Raw genomic sequence first — 12,971 nt, forward strand, 5'->3', positions numbered from 1 at the left:
TTAGCCTCCACATACACTAGTTTATTTAGACATAATTTGAGTCGCCCTCACTGTGAACAGGGCCTTTCATTTCCAACACGTGAGCAGCTTGCTCTGCCAGACTGAGCAAAAGCTTGTGGGGATTGGTGATAGAGTGTTTCAAGCAGACAGCACTCCAGACAGTTCTATCTGTCCCATGCCAACGTACAGCCAGTCCTCCAAGGGCAAAGTCAGTGCTGACCAGCCGTCGCTTTCCACCCAGGCAAAAACAGAAACTACATATATTTTTTTCAACCCAACCAAGAATTAAAATATACATATAGGTAATACTGACTCTGGACAAATAAGTGACATATTCTGCAGGAGTCCTCCGTCCATTAACCCTTTCCTCTCCGTCCAGTCCAAAGACTGGTAGTGCTCTAAAACTGTTCTCTGAAATTTCTTGCACTTTATATTAATGTGGAGTGGGTGCATTTCAGGAGCCCAGACCTCCACCCTTCTCAAAGTGTGAAGATCATGGAACTGTGAGAGTGGGAAGGACCTCAAGAGATCATCTAGTCCTGTCCCCTGCACTCCCAGGCAGGGATTTGGGCAGGAAAACACATAGTGCAGGCTGTTGCTACTTAGTATTATGCAGTTTGGTAACAGTCCTATTTATCCAGCCTTTGAGGGGAAACCTGCTTATGCAGCTGCCTGTATATTTGCCAATCGGTGCACTGTATGCCGGAGGTAGCAGAAGCTAATTGTGGGGGCTCTCCCGCAGAAGCCACCTGAACTATGGTCCCCCACACTCCATACTACCCCTTCTCTTGTGCTGTTCCTCTCCCCAAGGCCCTGTTCCCACCTCACTCTCCCTTCCAGCTGGTAAAAAAAGAGGGAGGGCGCAGCCCTGTAGTCCTACCTATCATGGTGTCCCTGCTGTACACTGAGGTGCCACTCAGAGGCCACTAAATAAAATCCTTGGTCTTCCTGTTCAGAGCTTATTATTGATCCCTCCTTGTGCCTCACATCACAGGGGGGATGCGCATGCTACAGCCAGCAGGCAGGGCACATGATTCTTTAGCCCAAGTTCTAGAAGCTCATGTTTTACCATTTAGAAGTCCTGGTGATGACTGACATGACAACTGTTGTAGTTGCAGTCTGCTTTGTAATTGCAAAGTCCCTGTGTAAGTAGGGAGATGGATCAATATGCAAGGCAGAAAGGAGAAAGTGAGGCAGTTGGACCAGAGATATCTTAGCACCATAAATGTTGCATCTAAAATAATGACATTGCATGAAATTCAGCTCCTAACCAAGCAAATCCAGGACATCTTCCACATCCCATACAGGCCTCTACAAGCTAGCTATGGGTAGATGAAAATTATCCCAAACCAGGAACTGACAGCTCTACTAACACCACACTAGCAAACCTCTCTAGCTGTCTCCAGTTCTCCTCTTCCTGTCCTCCCTATGTCTGGAGAGCTGCTGATGGGCCACTTCCTCTTGAATGGTCCATAGAAATGCATGAACTATTACTGCTACACAATCTGCTCCATCTTGCATTTAGCTAGAATAGCCTAAGTAAGCTTCCACGACTTGAAGAGTCTGTGTAGCTCAGAGCTTGTCTCTTTCACCAACCAAGTAGGTCCAGTAAAAGATACTACATCATCCACCTTGTCTCTCTTAATATCCTGGAATCAAGACAGCTCCAACAAACTGCACAGCTCCCAGTTGCACCTGGAAATGAGTACTTCAAGTTTTGGGGGCTCTGGACACGTAGGTTCCAATCTGTAAAAGCTCTTCAAAATAAGCTTTACATACTTTGTTGATTCTGCACCTTAATGGCTGGTTTGCCTGATATGCTGCATATATCCTAGGCTGGGCAAGATGGGTGTAGATGCTCCATGGGATCTTTCAAAACAGCCCCCTTCTTTCGCAAAATCTTCTGGAAACTTGCTAGTGTGGACGCAGCCAAGGACACACACAACTTGCACTGGTTTCACTTGAACCTGTTTAAAAACCAATTGAGTTAAACTGATGCACACCCCAGTATTGATGTGCTTCCAGTGGGTTGTATCAGGTTAGGTTTGTTTAGCTGGGTTTAAAACAGTTCTGTTGTCCCCACATGAAGTTGCACTTGTTTAAATGCTCATCTGTAATTACATGGATTCCAGTTTGTGTGTAAGCCTGGCCTAATGGGCCCTGTTGTCTGGTGCAAGTAGGAAAGAGGTAGAGTAAAAGCAGCATTATAGGCCCTGCACCTGCTGGAAAGCAGTACAAGCCAGCATTTCTAACCTTCATTGAAAGTCCAGTTCATAGTCTAGTTGGTGCAGGGCCAGCAGGCTCCCTTCCTGGCTCCACATGGCTCCCCTAAAGCAGCAACATGCCCCTCCTGCTCCTACTTGCAGGAACGGCCACATGGGGCTTGGAGTGTGGAAGCAGGTGTGGCATTGGGAGTTGAGGCACAGGGCAGGGAGTTTGGGTGCAGGAGGACTTTCAAAGTGCCAGCCCACAGGGGCGCTCACCTTGGACACCTCCCCCCAAGCAGCTACCTATCCTTGCTGCTCTGGGCAGAGGTGCAGCTATACAGCTCTTGCCTGGCCCAGAGTGCTGGCTCTGCAGCTCCCATTGGCTAAGAATCATGGCCAACTGTGGCTGCAGGGATGACACCTGCAAGCCCAGGCACTGGGCAGAGCCATCCAGCTGTGCCTCCATCAGGAGCAGCAGGGACAGGTTGCTGCATGCAGGGAGCTGCTGAGGGTCAGCACCCCTGAATTCAGCACTGCAAAACCCTTCCCACACCCAGCCTCTCAGAACCCATGCCCTCTCCTACATCCAAACTCCCTCCCTCTTAGTTAACCTGAATTTTTTCATTTGTCAGGACCCCCATTCTTCCAACATGCCAGATAAAGACTTTTACTGTACTATCTGGGCTTCTGTCCAAGTGGCTGAGAGAATCTATCTTATATCTTCACATAGTACCTAAGTACCTCCCAAAGCCTCTATGAAGTGGGGAAGTACTAGTCTCCCCATTTTACAGATAGGGAGACTGAGGTTTATTCAGCATCGCACAGGAAGTCTGTGGTGGAGCAAGAAACTGAAGTTGGGTCTCCCAGGTCCCCTGGACCATCCTTCCCTTCCAAAGAGTATGATGGACTAAATAAAACTTCTTTGTGTCCCGGATAGTAACTGTCTTCCCTATTTCCTCTCCAGGATAAACTCTGTCTCAGCCCTAGCAGTAGGTGCAGACTTGGGTTGTGGGGTGGGAAATGGGGCGCAAGGGAGCATCTGCCTTCAAGCAGCAGTACAATAAATGCTCTGTAGGAGTTAACTTGTTTCTGTGTATTTGAGTAAAGAAAATGTGGCTATTGAGTGATCAAGTTCTTTAAAAAAAGGAATGCAAAGAAGGGGCATTAACCCTTGGAGACTTGACTTCCCAGCCTCTAAAGGAGCTCATGGTCTGCCAGTGCGTTGAGATTTATGGGACCCTGGGCAAAACCCACTCACCCACTGCTGCCCCCTGTTCTCCCCCACTCACGATGTAGCACAGTGGCAGTCTGCTCGGCTCAGCTGCACCATTCCCTCTGGGCCTGCTGTGACCTGCTCCACAGCAGCAGGAAGCGGCCTCCCCTCCCCTCTGCCCATGGAGAAATGGGGCTCAGAGGGCCTGGAGTGGCAGAACGGAGCAGACTGACCCTGGCACTGCAGGGTGAGGATGGGGAGGGGTGAGGGAATATGACCTGTTGCTGGCATCACCACCAGCCCACCCGCTGCCCCCACCCTGCCCCAGGTAATCCTCCCCTCTCCCACCCATAGGACAGCTGAGGTGACCACCATGGAGTCCCCAAAAGCACAGGGCCTGGACAGGTTGCCCCACCTTGCCCTATGGACAGGGCGGCTCTAGCTGTGGAGAAAGGTTTTTATTTTTCTGCTCAGCACAGCTTATGAAGAATAGTTTTGCAGTGAGTGTTTTGGCCTTTCAAGGTCTCTGTGCTGGAAGTGTTTATCAGAGTGGAATTGTCGTACTTTGAAAAAGCACTAGAAAAGGTTTTTTATGTCCCAGAACACAAACATTGTGCTCGCTGTTTGCAAAGTTGTTGTTGCTAACCAAGATAATCTTTTCATAGTTTTATCTAATGCAGCAAAACAAGTGGACCTTGAATTGCATTTTACTGTCAGATTTCAATTGCATGGCTATAACAAAAGGTTAGCTGGAGATATTCTGCTATCTTTGTATTGACACGTCCTTGTCTGATGCTTGCTGCTTGAAAATGTCCATTCTCTTTACAGTTTTGTTTTCTGAAAAGGTAAAAAGAGGTATATTGTCTGTGTGGACAGTGGGAACTTCAGGCTGCTCAAACAAATGAAAAAAAGGATGCCAGAAACCAATGGACTAACAAGAAGTTTTTAAAGAACAGGAAATAGCTGGTATCTTTTTTAAATCATTTGAAGTCTTTAAATCAAGATTGAAGACTTTTTTCTAACAGTTTTTGCTTCACCCAAAGAGTACTGGGATCATTGAAGAAATTCTATGAGTTCTATCATGCAGGAGGTCAGATGAGGTGATCTTAATGGTTCCTTCTGGCCTGAAAATCTCCCGTTCATTTTCTCAGCATGACCAGATTTTGGAGCTTCCAGCGAGGTTTGCGTTGGTCAGGGGATGGGACCCATAAGCCCAGACTACCCTGTTCTGTCTTCTGCTCTTTATACCCCAAATGAACTGGGTCCTTTGGATTGTCTTGCTGATGAGCACTCTATGAAAATCAGACCTGTTATGAAAATTTCAGTGTTGATAGCAAAAGAAAATTCCACCTTGATCTTTTCGGGGCCGCCTGTGACCACAGGAATTGCTGTTACCTAATGCCAGCCATGATTCCAAACAAATCGAAGGACAGCCGATGACCACAGTTTAACCAACAACTGTGTCTGCTTTGATCCCTGCGGGAATTGAATGCTGTGTTGTTGCAGCATACCAAAGAGAGGAGACAGGCTCATAAGCAAGCAGATATACCCTTGTTCCTGGCCGCAAACTCCACACGCAGCCTGCCAAACCCAGAGCCACAGGAAGCTAGAGAGTCAAGGAAGAGTGGCCTTAGTTACTTGCCTGTATAATAGCTCCCTGAGCAAACCAAACTCAATGCCCACAGAGTGGCTTACTTGTGGCAATGGGAAAATTCAAGGAAGTCCAGAGCAAGGGAGAAATTTCAGGGAATACAGTTAAGTGATTTATCATCTTGCCCTTTCCTTCCCAAATGTTCAGCCAGAACTAAAAATGAAGGTCACCAGCAGAGTCACAGACAGAAGTGAGCATTGTCCAATCACAGTTCCTAATCCCTCTGCAACTGAAGACATGGGAGAAAACACACACCTGCATCCAGTGCCATGTTACCAGTTCAAGCAATGATCTCAAGTCCTGTACCCTTCCCTCCCCACTCTCCCCAGGAGGGTATGGCGGGCCAACAAAGAATCATAGAATATTAGGACTGGAATGGACATCAAGAGATCGAGTCTAGCCCCCTGCCCTCATGGCAGGACCAAATACTATCTAGACAATCCCCGACAGACATTTATCTAACCTGCTCTTAAATATCTCCAGAGATGGAGATTCCACAGCCTCCACAGGCAATTTATTCTAGTGTTTGACCACCCTGACAGTTAGGAACTTTTTCCCAATGTGCAACCTAAACCTCCTTTGCTGCAGTTTAAGCCCGTTGCCTCTTGTTCTATCCTCAGAGGCCAAAAAGAACAAGTTTTCTCCTCCTTATGACACCCTCTTAGACACCTGAAAACTGCTATCATGTCCCCCCTCAATCTTCTCTTTTCCAAACTAAACAAGACCAATTCTTTCAGCCTTTCTTCAAAGGTCATGTTCTGCAGACCTTTGATCTGCCTTTGCCTTTCTAACTTTGCCCCTGCATTCCTGTGTTGTTTTCCTATATTCATCCTTTGTAATTTGTCCTAATTTCCATTTTATTATATGATTCCTTTTTCATTTCGAGATCATGCAAGACCTGGTTAAGCCCAGGTGGTCTTTTGCCATATTTGCCATATCCTTGCAATGCAAGGAGATGCATCTATGTTCCCTCCCATCCACACACACAAACTTTGTGTGTTTACTGACAGGAATGAAACATCAAACACCTCATCACGTTGCAGCCCAAAGGACCACAGGATACACCCATAGAAGTCCTAGTGGCACACTCAGGGAGCACAGTACTATCAGTGGTATGGGAACTCATATAGGGGTTTGCAGTATCGCAGCTCACACCCAAGCTAGGCTAACCTGGGAGCTCAGACCCAAATGCTGATCATCTGGGCTAAATGCAGCAAAGACTTATCCTGAAGAAAAACGCACTCCACAATGATAAGTGAATAGATCCCACACTCTGGAATTAGAATATATGTCCTGGGGTTTGCCCACAGGGCAACTTTTAACTTACACTCTTAGAGGCCCTGTTTAGATGAGGAAAAGAGGTCTGTCTGTAACATGCTATTTCTGCACAGGTGTGACTACCTGCCCTTTCCTGCTTAGTCTTTGCGACCCATCTGCAGGCATGTCCAGTAAAAGAAAATTTAAAATAATAATCCAAATTGAGAATTAAATATATTGAAACGTTCACAAAAGGACAGGTGAACATGTAGCCATGGCTGTAGAGGTACTGAGAACAAATACTCCATGATGAAAAAGTTAAAATATGGAGAAACATGTCTGACATAAATACAGTTGGGTACATGGAATGGAGCTCCAGGATTACTGTTTGTCACTGAACATGGTTGTCATGTCAGTAGTGGCATACAACACAGGTCTACGTACATTTTCCTTAAAATTCTTTTCTTTCTCCATTCCCAGGAGCCTTAATAACTCATCATTACTTTGGCTCTACTTAAAAGACCAAAAAAAAAAAAAATATGGACGCTTCTGGTCCCAGTTAGTTCTCTAATAACCTTCTCCAAATCAGAGTAACAGATGTCCTTTTCACTGGGGGCCTTCTCTAAACTACCAGAATTGTCTTCCCTTCAGACGGTAACATCCACCACCACTGCAGTTTCCCCCCTTAACAAAAACAGCCACCCCTATTCCTTAAATATGGTTCCACTGTCTCTTTCCATCCTGACTTACCTGTTTTACCAATAACCGTGGCTACTACCCTGTTATGTCTTTTTATCTGCACATCTTTCCTTTTAAAATAGTACCTAGATACATGCAGGACTGTTTCCCTAACCTTCCCACACCATCTACACATAGCCTGCATTTCACTTCTCCCTCTAGCTAGCATCTTTCTGGTGGGGAAAACATTAGCTCTTAATTGTAGCACAGTGATGTAGGAAGAGGATTTCGCCATAAATGATCTAGTAAATAAAGAATTATTAATTGGGTCACTTTTAAAATACAAAGCCCCAATTCACTGGCATCTTAAGGGGAACCATCTTTCAAATCCCACCTCCCTCCACTTTTTCAAGTTTGGGTAGCCACAATGTTAGCAGATCAAGGTAAACACCAATCTAAGGTTAAGTTTTGCCAGCTGTGACAGAACAAGGTCCATCTCCTGTCTTCTGCTCTCTCTATAGACTGTTCAGAGACCTTCACTTGTTTTAAACATTTGTATTTTATTTGTATTTCTCTGCTCCCTGCCTTACAGGTGCATAGACCACATCATTTACAGCCTCTTTTCTCCTGTGCCAAAGAGAGGGAAGAGATCTCTCCACCCAGGGATCCTTCTTGGTTCTGGCTCCAGTAGCCAGCCTTCTCCAGTACTTTCTGTGCTGCTTTCTACCTTCTTGTTAACAGGCTAGCTCTTTAGTCCTCCCTAGTCTGTGCTATTGGGTTACATCTATACTAGACCAAGAATACACAATACTAGACCAAGAATACTAGATGCAGATACAGTTTTAGCTACATCAGTTGTGTAGCTAAAATCAATATATCTGTGCTCAGCTAACTTCTCTGTCTACACAGGGGAAGGTCAATAGGAGAGTTTTTTCCTTTGACCTCCCCTACTACTTATGTCTCATGAGGAGCACGGGGGTCAACTGTAACCTGAGAGCTCAATTTTACGTGTCCAGACTAGACATGGAAAATCGAACCCTGGAACACTGACCCTGAGTGGGTCGGGTCGATCATCCAGGGTAGAATAGACAAGCCCTCAGCAAGGCATGCTCAGGTCCCCCCCCAGGGAGGTTGAGAGGCAAGGAACTGATGTTTATGAGAGCAGATTGCTGGGTCAGGTGCTGGATTCCAGCTCTCTGTCGCACCAATGCTGGTGATTTTTATTCCAAGTCTCTCACAATATGCATTGTGTTTTTTAGCCCTTTGTCAGCTCTTTTTAGCTCTTGGATTGTATGAGCATCTCTGATTTCACTTTTAAAAGCCTGAAAATATGTGTAGTCCTCATGGTCAGAGAAGAAGCAAGTTATCCTAAAAATACCCAGACTAGAAGGCAAGTAAAGAGAATCCTATTGAAAAAAATAATCCCATGACCTTGTGATTTTTACAGAAACCTGACTCATGATTTTTGAAGGCTTGGGATTGGCAATCCTGAGTTAATATCAGTGAGAGAACAGTGAAACCTGACCCACAAAACTCATTTTTGGCAACCCTATTTCTTCATTGAGCACTTTCAGGTAATCTTAAAGTACCTAGCAAAATGTTCTTTGATCGTCAGTTAGAAACCCAGCCTGTACTGGAGAAACTGATTCTACTGGTTATTAAAGTTCTCACTAGTTGGGTGAAGGGCTGAGGTCATTTAATGTTTCCCCCTCAAAGAGCAGAAAGGCTTTTTAGGAAGGTGACACACACATTTTTTTTAAAACCTTTGAACAGGGCATAGCTGTCTACTTTGGTATGGGATACGCATTGAGGTTATCACAACCTTCAAGAAATCTTTCAATAAAAATGGTAGTTGATTCCTGAATAAGTTGCTTCATGTCATTACTGGCTGAAGCTCTGACCACTGCTGCAACTTGCCAACAGGTAAAGTTATTTGCTTTTCAGTTCATTACCTTGCAAAGTTATGCAATTCTAAGCGACATGAATTGGTAACAGAGCAACATAAATAGGTAATTGACTCAGTGAGAAGCACCCGGATATTGAATACATCTCATTTTCTTATATTTCTGTTGGCCAGAGGGATGCAAAACTGAATCTTTGCACTGGAGACTAATGCTTGTCTACACTTATCAGATTAAAGCCAGAGATGTCTCCCAGTGTTTTGAAAAAACTCACCTGAACGGGGGGATCAGCTCCCAACACTAGGAACTTGTGTACACTGGTGCTTCATAGCAATGAAAATTGCTTTGCCCCACCCCCCCAAGTGACTGCAGTAACTTGCCAGCACTAAGCTTAACAACTGTTAAACCTGGCTGGGCATTCTTTGAATACACACAACCACAGCCTGACTCTCATTTACACGGAGGTCCCTTTACATAAGTCTAAAAAAGCCTTCAGTGGTGTACGTATAATTACAAAAGCGTGGTGTTAAGGGGCATTTGTGTAAAATGAGAGTCAGACGCAAAATGTCTTGGGCAGTTGCCTTGGGAAGGATCAAATGGCTACGTGGGGATCACATCTTTCTAGAGTAGGGATCAATGAGAATTCCAATTTGCTCCAAGCCAGGCTGGGTTTGTGTGTGAACCTGGTGTGGTTCCAGTGTTCGTGACATCTCTTGAGTTTCCTATGCCGACACCTGCTTCTTTAACTGCCATTGTGAACCAGGAACAATTAGACTAGAACACCTAATAAAAACCCTTCTAGCCCTTTCCCTGTTCAAAAGAATGCAGAAACATGAATCAGTTCTCACAATCTGAGTATTACCCAAAGGTCTCTTATTAGAGCACGAACACAGTTCCTGAGATCCCCAGGCATTGCAACATAATGTGTTCCGGTGGCTGGCTGAAGAAATTACAAAGGAAAGGTACCAAAATAGGGAAAAGAAAACACTCTTATGGAAAGGCTGAAATACCGTGAAATCCTCTTTAACGGTTGATGTAGGCAAGCCCCTTCAGTGTGACTGGTCATCACAGCTGTAGCAACCTGACAATGAACTGCCTACGTGAGGGACATGCATAGGTTCAGAATCTCCATCTTGCCAAGGAGGCAGATCATTTTGCTAGACATTGTAATGAGCTGTTGGGTGTATTAGGTTATATATGAATGGCTTTGATTTACCCGCAGTCAGGTGACATTCAAAAAATGAAACTTTCTTTTTGAACCTTTGGAAATCTGAAGGAAATTGAACCTGATCTGCCAGATTCCATTGGTTTGTAGATGCAAGGACTATCTGTAACACTGTCAGGGAATTGCTTTCACACAGGTATATTTGGTCCATTTGGTTGAATTATTCCCATGAGCTTTGTCTGTAGTACCCTATCACAGGTACATCTGCCACTGGCACCTATTACCTGAGCTTTGTCTGAGTCAGGAATATTGTGTAAATGCTTCTCATTATTATTAACAATTGTTCAGCTCCAGGAGCACTGCTGACTCTTAAAAATACCACCAGCAGCCTGTCTACATTGCTAAAGCTAACAGAGCTGAAGCGCTGCTCATCCTCGTGGGAATTTGTAAAACTGTCATAGTGTAGACAAGGTTTAAGTCATTCAAACTGGCTATGGCAAACCCAGAAGAAAATTTCACATTCCTGTTCTCCATGTTTTCTCCCCATTTTAAGCCTCCCATGAGCTAGGAGTTCTGTCCTCGAGTCTAGGAAAACAAATTAAGGTCTAGATTCTCAGCTGATGTGAATTAGTTTCGCTATGTTTACTACAGCAATATAACATCAGCTGAAAATTCGATCAAAAGTCTTCTGATTCTAAAGAGCGTAACTTCATCACTGAGAGTGAATTTGTAGTGTGGTGGTACAAAGTGGTGTTTCACTGACTGGAGAGCCAATGTCTACTTCATGTGTATCCTTTGACAAATTAGCCAGAAAGGCATGAGTAAGGCAGATTTTGCAGTGTGATTCCCACGGCATCTTTACTGGCAGACCTTTTTTTAAAGTAAAGGCTCCTAATGAATGAGCACTATTTTTTTTTTAAAAAGCCCATTCAAAGAGCCAGCTAATAAGCTACATGTATGATAGTTGAGGCCGGCATTAGCTCTGAGCCAAACATGCGTACTGACAAACACAGGCCATACATAACCTTCTGGTAGTTGATTGCACTGGTGCATGATAACCAAAGTTCGGCAAAATCAAAACAAAATCTAGCAAGCGTTTCTCTTCCCTTGATTTTATACTTTTTTAAATTTTTTTTATTGGGTGAATAAGCAAAGCCCAATTCACTTTGTATTATTTGTCAGTTTCATTGGCTGATGGATGTGATGATTAACCTGAACAAATATAAAGTTTTCTCAGCCTTTCTTCAAGTGGCAGTTGTGAGTTATTACCACATCTTCGAGAGAATGCTGTCTCTTATGAGGGAAGGGAAAAATACTTGGTCTACTCTCTTTTTGATTGGATAAAATCTATCTAGTAGGAGTGGTCAGAACAGTTGCCAAAATATTTCGGAAACTGTGAGGAATGAAGTCTTTGAGTCAAAGGAATCAAGTAGCAGAGGGGTAGCCATGTTAGTATGTATCTGCAAAAACAAGGAGAAGTCCTGTGTCACCTTATGGATGCCAGATTTTTCTGGAGCATAAGCTTTTGTGGGCAAAGACCCACTTCATCAGATGCATTTGACAAAGTGGGTCTTTGACCATGAAAACTTATGCTCCAAAAAAATCTGTTAGTCTATAAAGTTCCACAGAACTTCAAGTCAAAGGAATCTTTTCCTATCATTTGAAATTTTCTGGTTTTAAGATGAAATCATGCAAAACTGAAAAGAAAAATAAAATCAGTCAAGGATTTTTTCCCCCATCAGAATCTAACTACTACTTTTGTTTCATGTTGAACTGAAATTAAACTTTTCATTCTGAATCATTTTGAGGAAAAATCAGAAAATTAAATGGAGTGCTAAATTCCCATTTTTTTTGTGCAGCCCTAGTATTGAGCTTTAATTTCATTTCCTGATCTCTATAATGAATGCATTGACGGCAGCACCTAGGGAAATAGTGGAAACACTATTGTATTTAAACGTGCACAGGCCGAAGTAGTTGACTATGTATTTCAGGCAACTATTCCACAGAGGCTAGGTATACAAACAAAGATGACTCATTCTTGTTTATTTGTGATTTCTATTATGCTGTGCTAATAAGAATGGGACCATTTAAACTCCCCAATTCATTCAAATTTCTGCTGTCTCATTGTTAACATTGCAAGTGAAGGGTAAGCCTATCCATATTAGCTTTAATCTAGATCCAGAATGTGTTACCAGAGTACATACCCTAGGTCCCTGAAAGACTTGCTCTAGTTAGTACTCCATGCTGATGGCTGTGCCACCACATCTCTCTCTCTTTCCATGGTTACTCGGTAACGAGTAGGACGTCTTCATATCACCTTATTTGTGACTCTGTTGATGGCTGACCAGCCTGATTCTGGAGCCGTGGGTCTTATTGCAGAAGAGGCAGGTGTGGGTAGCTGTCGGAGGGGTGCAGGGCAGTTCTTGTCATTTTTCTTTTCCTCTGCTTCTCCTCACCTGCACTGTGATGGGACCTCTCAAATTGCACCACCCCCTCACGAATTACGGCTCTCCACTGGGGACAGTCCTGGGCAAGGTTCTCCCAAGTGTTGACACTGATGCTACACTATTTCATGTATGTTTTCAGAACATCCTTAAGTCACTTTTTCTGGCCCCCAATGCTCCGCTGACCTTCCTCCAACTCGCAAAACAGAATCTGTTTTGGTAGGTGTTGATTAGACTTCCCAACCACGTGATCAATACAATGAAGTTGTTTGTGCATGATATGCTGTTATTCTTACTTGTGTTAGTTGAATTAAATCTAATGCAGGTATGCCAAGCTTGCCACAATCACACCTTCAGTTTGCAATGAAGACATACTTGGAAGTGGTGGCTGTATAGCTGGGAGCACATCCTGAGCTGGTGTAAAACAGCATAGCTCCATTTAGAGCAATAGGTTT

This window comes from Carettochelys insculpta, chromosome 2 (genome assembly GCF_033958435.1).
Source record: "Carettochelys insculpta isolate YL-2023 chromosome 2, ASM3395843v1, whole genome shotgun sequence".
In the NCBI taxonomy this organism is placed as follows: Eukaryota; Metazoa; Chordata; order Testudines; family Carettochelyidae; genus Carettochelys; species Carettochelys insculpta.